Raw genomic sequence first — 9,160 nt, 5'->3', positions numbered from 1 at the left:
TAACCTTACGTTTCTTCCCCATGTAGAATTTCTTAGAGAAAAAGTTTTAAAACATACCTTGAACCTAACTTCTTTCTCTAAACTTCAGTGGGGCATAAATCAAGAACAACAGAGAGAATTGTACCTAAGATGCATAGAGCGATATATGGTATATGGTGCAAGTGTGTGGTGGAAGAGTAGTAATAATTCACATCTATTACGTAAAATAACATCATTACAACGAATCCCACTACTTCATATTGCTCGTGCCTATCGAACATCAAGTAATGTCAGTCTGCCAGTGCTTTGTAATGTTATCCCTATCCACATCACACTTGACAAAGAGCTTAAACAATTTCGGTTGTTTCAACAAAACAAAGAGATATCATCTAACAATGTAATATTCAATAGAAATAACACAGATTATTTCTTTGATCCATGGTATACTCACCCTGCAAGTAAATATAAAATAGAATTTAAATTAAATACAACTGTCCCTAGTCATTTTCACATATATACCGATGGTTCTTTAACACCTAGTAAAGTCGGAGCAGCCTTCGTAGTAATGTTACCCTCAATGGAAATAGAACACATCTCTCAATTTAAACTTCCAGGACATGCAACTATCTATGATGCAGAAAGAATAGCCTTCGAACAAGCATTATATTATATAAAAAATAACAAAAACAGTCCCGCAATAATTACCATATATACAGATAGCCTATCCCTGCTGCAAAACCTAGCAAATGTAAACACAAAAACAACCAGTATAAGTCAAGTAAAACAACTAATAATGGAAATAGAAAGTATGCATAGATTACATCTTGTCTATGTTAAGGCACATGTTGGCAATATGGGAAATGAACTTGCAGACCACTACGCTAAACAAGCACACCTAAGTGATAACTTAGTACAATGCCCCTACTCAAAACAATACGTAAAAAAACAACTTGCCCACGAAACTACACAACTATGGGAAATGGAATGGAACGAGATGGGAAGGGACAAGGAATTGTTTACATGGATTTCAACCATTCATGACATCCCCGATCTATTTCCACCTTCAAATCTGTTTTCACAAATCTTGACTGGACATGAAAAATTCCCATTCTATCTGTATAGATTCAACATAACTTCAAACAGCAATTGCTTTTGTGGCATGATAGCAATCAGCTTCGAGCACTACTTCACTACATGTCCGTGCACGATATTCTTTAGAAATAAATTGAATCAACTTAAGCTGCATAATTTTGACACCAGAACGAAATCTGCAATACTGAAAAACACAAAAGCATTAGAAATTTTGGAGAGAATGATGACCTTCATTCAAGACGAAATGAATATGCAATGAAACAAGGAACGCCATAAAGCAGCAAAAATAACAAGAACAGGGACTCGATAGATAGTGGATGGCAAAAAAAAAAGAAAAAGAGGTTGGTGGCATACCTTCCCTGCGGGGATGGTAGGGGGTACTTGGCGCGCCATCCCAGGCCAAAAACCGCCCGGTCTTGCGGATACCAATCTTGCGGACTTGCACCTACAACCTTGGTCTACTACGTCATAGATAGGTTAGCTGTTGCTGCGCACACTGATGGGCCTGGAAACCATAAAATCAGTACAAATGGCAACACAAAGTTCCTTTTGAAGCTACAACTTCATTGTCTTTGCAAATCCGAATCTCTCTCACTCTTCAACTCCATATAATTTCAAGGATATGCGTGAACTCAGAATTGCAGATACGAATTTAATAAGAGCATTCAAGAATATTTTATAATTTGTTTCATGGAGAAGGTCGTTCACTTGATATGTATACATGTCTACCACCTAAATATGAAATAATGAAACGAAGGGATCAAAGTCTATAACTCTCATATCAGATAGAATGGGAAATACAAAATCTGTGCAAAAAGAAAAAAAAAGTATGTAAATATGTTAATAAGTGTGTGCTTATGTACAGAAATATGTGAATATGTACATATGTAAATATACTTCTGCGTTCGAACTCCAAAAAGCTAAAAAAGATATCTAGGATAAAAGAAGAAGAAAACAACTTAAGGTTCAAAAATGCAACTTCAATATAGTATACATCGCTCATAGCCTTGTTTCATACACATCTAAACCGGACACCATCTAAGTAGCCATTCTTATAGAGCTTTGCACTTCGCACCATCACAGTTGTATTTCATAGCCCGAAACAACGATGTCAATAGCAACACCAACAGAACTGTTTTTCTAATCATTACCATAGCTCCAATTAATGCCCCTCCTGTTCTAATCAAAAATCAGATCACGTAAACACCACACAAACAAGATATCGGCCAACTGGCTGAGATCAAAGCACAGTATTTGTTCTTAAGTACAAAATCAATAGTTGTACAGACAAACAAAACTAACCCCTCTGGGGTTACAAACCTGCGACCCTCGAAGGGCTGTGCGCTGGCGCATGGCCTTTTGGGGGTTATAGGTGTTATAATAATAATGTAAATACGAGAAAAAAAAGGGGCAATAAATAGATGTAATTAAATGTAAACTAATTATATAAAGTCGTAAAACGATCTTTGAAATCTAAGATTTCTCCATATTGCTAAAATAACACATGTCTCTGTGTACTAACGTAAATGCAGTAACGCTCAATGTACATATGAGAAGCAATGTAAATATTTCGGCTGTGATGATAAAATAACTAAATATATATATATATATATATATATATATATATATATATATATATATATATATATATATATATATATATATATATATATATATATATATATATATATATATATATATATATATATATATATATATATATATATATATATATATATATATATATATATATATATATATATATAACAGAGTGTGGTAGTATCTGTGTACATATATACATAAACATGTAAATATGTTCATATGTAAATATACATCTAAGTTCGAGCACCAAAGAGACCTTAAGAGAGAGTTTAGGGGAAAAGAAGAAGAAGAAAACAACTTAAGATCTAAAAATGCAACTTCAATACAGTATACAGTGTACATTGCATATAACCTTGTTTCATACACATCTGAACAGGACACCATCTAAATAACCATTCTTATAAAGTTTGCACCTCGCACCATCACAGTTGCGATTCATAGCCCGAAACAACGATGTCAATAGCAACACTATCCTATTACCATAGCTCCAAATAACGCATGTCCCATTCCAATCAAAAATAAGATCACGTAAACACCCCATAATCAAGGTTTTGGCCAACTGGCTGAAATCAAAGTAGAGTATCTGTTCCTAAGTATTGAATCAATAGAAATACAGACAAACAAAAATCTGACCGCTCTGAAGGTTACAAACCTGCAACCCTCGGAGGGCTATGTGTCCGCTTATGGCCCTCTGAGGGTTTGGTTTTAGGTGTGATAGAAAAGTAAATACTGAAAAAAGGGCAAAGTAAATAGATGTAAACTATGTTCATAAAATGAGCCTCCCGGAAAAAAAAAAGAACTATAATTGTAAATTAACTTTAGTTCTCTTGCACACGCAACATTGTACGCCATAGATCTAAACTAACTCTTAAGCGTACCACTTAATCAGTCTCCGATAGTCTTTCTATACCTCCATTTATCCAGCCTTACAAAGTAATCATAAGTCAGAGCATGTGTAATATACCAAATACAGCTGCATTGTACATATCTTTCCTTAATTTTCTTATTTCTTTTTCTTTCAGCTCAGGACCTAGAAGGATAAGAACGCCAGGAGACAGCTCAAGACAACTTGTTATATATTTTCTGATTAATGAAAAAAAAAAAGAAACAAGTATTAAACGAATAAATGCCCGCTACATTTTTGAGCTCGTTCCTGGTACGTGGTTCCGCTTCTTCCCCTTTTAAGAATTGGCATTTTCATTGGAAAAAGCAAATTGGCTAATATTTTAATTTTTTCTAATTGGCTTAAACCTGTTATACCTTGGGTGGTGCAGGTTGGAGAGACTTTTATTTTTCAGTCTTTTTCAAATTCTCTCCACTTATAATTCTGTCCCTATCTACTTAAATATATGAGGCTTCAGTTGTGGAAGTATTGAGGACAACTAGGCATTTCATTCATATTGTATGCCCTCAGGATTAAAATGGAAAATTTACATTGAACTTTAGCTAGAATATGCTTTCATTCTGCTATATATGATAACAGAGGCAAAGTCAAGTAATGATTGCCATTTTATAATAAATAGTGTTTAAACTTTAACTTAATGTTATATAGGAAAAATAGTATTTAACTTACCTGAGGTAGAAACTTGGTTAGGTTTTTGGGGCATGGGTGAGTGATGGCGTGGACTGGTCGACCGCCGGGGGTGTCGGGGTGTGTTCTCGGTTTCAAGGGGAAGATGGAAAGAAGTAAAAAATATTTTTTTTCCTTTGCTCCGGTTCTTCTGATATAATTAAAATATCAAATCAGTGATGACCCAGCAGGGGCGTGGCTGGTGCGGGCCCACAAAACATGTAAAAAAAAAAGGAGAATTATTATATAAATATTTATAGACTTTAAAATGAACATTTAAAATTGATATTACAGTACTAATACTCATCCTTACTTCTCTTTTTTCTCCAATAGAACTTTCTAATTCAAGTGGGTCCTCGACGACTTCCAGAACCCAAAGAGGCATGAAATCACCAATGGACGGAAGACCAAACTTAAACTAATTTCTCGACAAACATAAATATAAATAGAAAATAAATGCCGGCTAATAATTTCTAAGTCAGTTCCTGATACTGTGGTTTCGTTGCCTCCCATTTATTCTTTTAAAATTGGCTTTAACAATAAATTTAATTTTGGTCAATTGACCCTATACTTTTATTTTTGATTGGATTAAACCTGTTTTGTCATCTGACGGTGCAGGTTGAGAGACATAAGTTCATTTATTTTATTTTTTGCTCTCATTTAGAAATTGTCCCTATCTACTGAAGACGAAGAAGACGACGAAGCTACCGGTTCAACATTTGGTGAGCTGTATCGTTCCAATCTCTTTAATTTTCTTACTAGATTGCGCTGAGATTTCGGAAAGGTATCGAAAAGATAGACGATACTTTTCCGGTCATTTTGATACCCACATTGTCATATCAACTTAAATAATTTCTTCGGGAATCGTGTCCGAGTCCACTGCCTGTGCCGTGCCCCAATTCGGGTACGGTGGGACAGCCTTGGCCCCGGTTCTCGTTAAAAACTGAAAAGAAAATAGAATGAGCTATATCTCGTGAAGCCCTGGCTTGAGGAAGAATACTTGCTCTACGGAAAATTGTCAGATTTGCGGAATTGCCTGGAATTTACTCGGAATAGTTTTTGCTAGCTTATAGCTATGCATCCGAAACACCAACTATTCCGTTCTTCTTAATTGGCTCAGCTCTTGCTACTTCTTGTTTCCACTAGGAAACATGCAGGAAGGATCTGGTGGAGAGACAGAACAAGTGGAAAGGGGAAGAGGGGGAGATGATGAAGGAGGTGGGGGAGGAGGCAGAGAGGTGGGAGGAGGGGGGAGAGGGGAGAATGCTGATATTGAGTCAGACAACTTTTCTGATGTAGTGACATCCATTCAAATGAAATTAATACAATTACTAAGTAATGAGAAAAATAAAATCAATAAAGATACTAGTAGTCAAATCCAACTTCTTTTTGCACAAATGTTAAACATCAATGTAAAACAAGAAATCGAACTCGCAGCTCTGCGGGCCACAGTAAAAGAAAAAGCAAAAGTTCCCACATATGCTGAAGCATTGGCTGCCAAGCTGCCAGTGGGATCATTGACAAGGGGAGTGGCTAATGATGTTGTCCCTCCTCCTACTTTAGAGATGGGGGGTAGGGAGGTTCCTGCTGGGCAGGCATCAAGAACGGGCCATGCTCTTCTTGTATATTTAAAAGATCCAACAACTTCACCATCCAAAGACATTAAAGTAATGTTAAAAAAAATACTTCGAACCATAAACTCTAGGACTAGGTGAAGTAACACTAAGAGACATACGAAATGGTATTGCAGTGCAATCGCCATCATTAGAAGGACTCCAACATCTGGTTGATGCCATAAACGAACACCCTAACACCAAGGATGTTTTTGTATTAAAAAAACCATCAAGGAGAAGGCCGCAGTTCAGGGTGTCTGGGGTTGACCCAGACCTTCTGTCTGCTGAGTTCCTTTTGACCCTTCGGGCTCAAAATCCAGAGGTACAAATCGAACCTGAAGAATTCACTATGAGAACATTTTATAAAGAAAAGTAAGGAAACACAACTTTTATTTTTGACCTCACTCCATCAGGATACAATAAAATAAAGCATGTAACACGGTTGACGTTGGGTTGGACATCCTGTCCATTATACGAAAACTTGTATGTTCCTAAATGTTACCGCTGTTCCAGTTATGGTCACATAAAGAAATTTTGTACATCTGAATCCGAATACTGCGTCAACTGCGCAGGCAGTCACACGACGGAGCAGTGTCGTGTGGCTCGTCCTGAGGATAAGCGGTGCCGAGCTTGTGTCACACGCCGTGTGGATGCTCGGCACCACTTTGGAGCGCCGACTTGTGGATCCTTAGCGTTCCATGAGTCGCGTCTGAGGGGACGCACAGAATACCCTCCCTAGAACAAAGATGTATACAATGTATATTTTGTATATAGAAGATCAGAAACAAAGGGTGTACATAGATGTAAATAACATGTATATAGTAGTTTTGCTGGATCAAATAGCTCAGGACTACAAGATTAGAAATATTACAAATTAATTTAGCTAAATCTAGAGCGGCAACAGCTCACTTAGAACAGACATGTAATGATATTAATCCTAACTTTATTTTTATCCAAGAACCCCATGTGTACAATAACAAAGTTACAGATATTCCACTCCAATATACAACCATAGCAGCGCCATCTTCTAAATGTGCTATTATAGTACGAGACAAAACATGCTCTATTTTTACATTAATTTTAAACACAGATATGATAGTACTTAAATGTAGTTACACCGATATAGAAATTATATTAATAAAGGTATATCTGTCTCCTAGAGCAGACTTCGAACAATATTTATTAACTTTAGACTCTATAATGAGTTCTATCAACAACACTAAAACAATAATCGGAGGGGACTTCAACGCTAAAAATACACTTTGGGGTGGAGACATAACTGATGATAGAGGAGAGAAACTAAGTGAATTTTTATTATTACGCAATTTATTTCCTTTAAACAATAGACATTCATTACCTACTTTTAAATCAACCAGAGACACAAGTTGATAGACATCTCAGCAGTTTCCGGAGATTTACTCTCAAAGGTAACACACTGGGATGTCCTTGATACCGAGAGTTTAAGTGACCATCAATATATATCATTCGGATTGTTTATTACTAAAACTACACCGATCAAAAAAATTACGTTGAAGGGTAAGATCAGGCTCTACAACTTAATTCGTAATGATTACTGGTTTGAAAATATTAATATTCAGTCAAATAAACACTCAATAGACCAAGTTTTATCTCTCTTCTATAATAAATTTAATAGATGGGTCAAGCAATGTGAACGGAATGTTAAAGAACAAAAACGAATAACACCATGGTGGAATGCTGAATTACAACTAACACGGTCTCGCAATAATGCTCATCGTAGGAGATATCAAAGATGCCACAATATAGAACTGCGGAATACTTATAAAAGAGAGTATTATGATTACAAATGTTATTATAAGGACCTAATTATATCTGCCAAAATGACATCATGGCGAAATTTATGTTTCGAGGCAACAAGAAAATCACTATTTGGGATTCCATATAAACTAGCATTTAATAAAATTACCACTGTCACTCCATTACCTCCCATTATCAAAACAGATCAAACTTATACCACCTCTCATATAGAATCCATTATGTATATTCTCGATACAATTTTCAGAACAGACAGTTTCGCAACTGATTCGCAGTTAATTAGTACCTTACGGCAGCACATAATTAACCCTCATTTAGGTCCTTCTGACCCAAATTTTACTTACCAAGAAATAAATACAATTATTACTAATTTACGAACGAAAACAGCACCAGGTTTAGATAAAATTACAACATCTAATATAAAACAGCTTTGGCAACAAAAGACTACCTTTATGTTGTCTCTTTTTAATTCATGTTTAAATGCCGGATATTTTCCTAAACATTGGAAAAAAGGTAAAATAATACTCTTAAATAAACCTAACCACCCAACAAATGAAGTTAAATCCTATAGACCAATATGCCTTAATTCAATTTTTGGAAAGGTTTTAGAAAAGCTAATATATACAAGACTGTATTTTTTTCTTGTATGTTCTAAATTAATACATCCTAATCAGTACGGGTTTACCCACAATAGATCATCTACTATGGCATTATATAAACTCGTTCAACATATCGAATATATTAAGGGAAATTCCAACCTAGCAATAATAATCTCTTTGGACTTTTCAGGAGCATTTGACTCTCTCTGTTATCCATTAGTTTTAAATTATTTGACACTTCACAAATGCCCAGACAACATTTACAATATATTATCCTCTTTTCTTGTAGGCCGGTCAGTAACATATATAACATCTAATTTAATTGAAGTAAATAAAGAAGTCTCTTTGGGATGCCCTCAAGGTTCCCCTTTGAGTCCAATCCTATGGAACATTGTAATAAGTGATCTCTTAGGCATACAATTTCCATCACATACATATATACAGGCATTTGCTGATGACATAATTTTGGCTATTAAAGGTAATTCTAGAAGAGAGATTGAAACAAGGGCTCAAAACATACTTTCTACAATTCATGATTGGGCACATGATAGGAAGTTGATATTTAATTACAGTAAGTGTTTATGTCTTTTAATATCAAAAGGAATAAAATATCAAAATCGACCACCAACAATTATTTTTCATCAACACAAGCTCACATTTAAAAAAGAGCTAAAGATCTTAGGAGTAGTTTTTGATTCTCACTTATCCTTTCTACCTCATGTAAAATATCTCAAATCTAAAGTTCTTCAACATACAATTAATCTTTCCCGATTCTGAACCGGTCAGTGGGGCATTACCTCTTCCCAATTTCGTAAAATTTATCTCCAAACAATAGAGAGATATATGGTCTATGGAGCTCCGGTATGGTGGAAGCCGGAGCGATCCTCACATTTGAAGAGAGGAATGATGTC

Source organism: Ixodes scapularis, unplaced genomic scaffold (genome assembly GCF_016920785.2).
Source record: "Ixodes scapularis isolate PalLabHiFi unplaced genomic scaffold, ASM1692078v2 ptg001953l_1___fragment_1__unscaffolded, whole genome shotgun sequence".
Lineage (NCBI taxonomy): Eukaryota > Metazoa > Arthropoda > Arachnida > Ixodida > Ixodidae > Ixodes > Ixodes scapularis.
Note: the sequence above shows the minus strand (reverse complement) of the source record.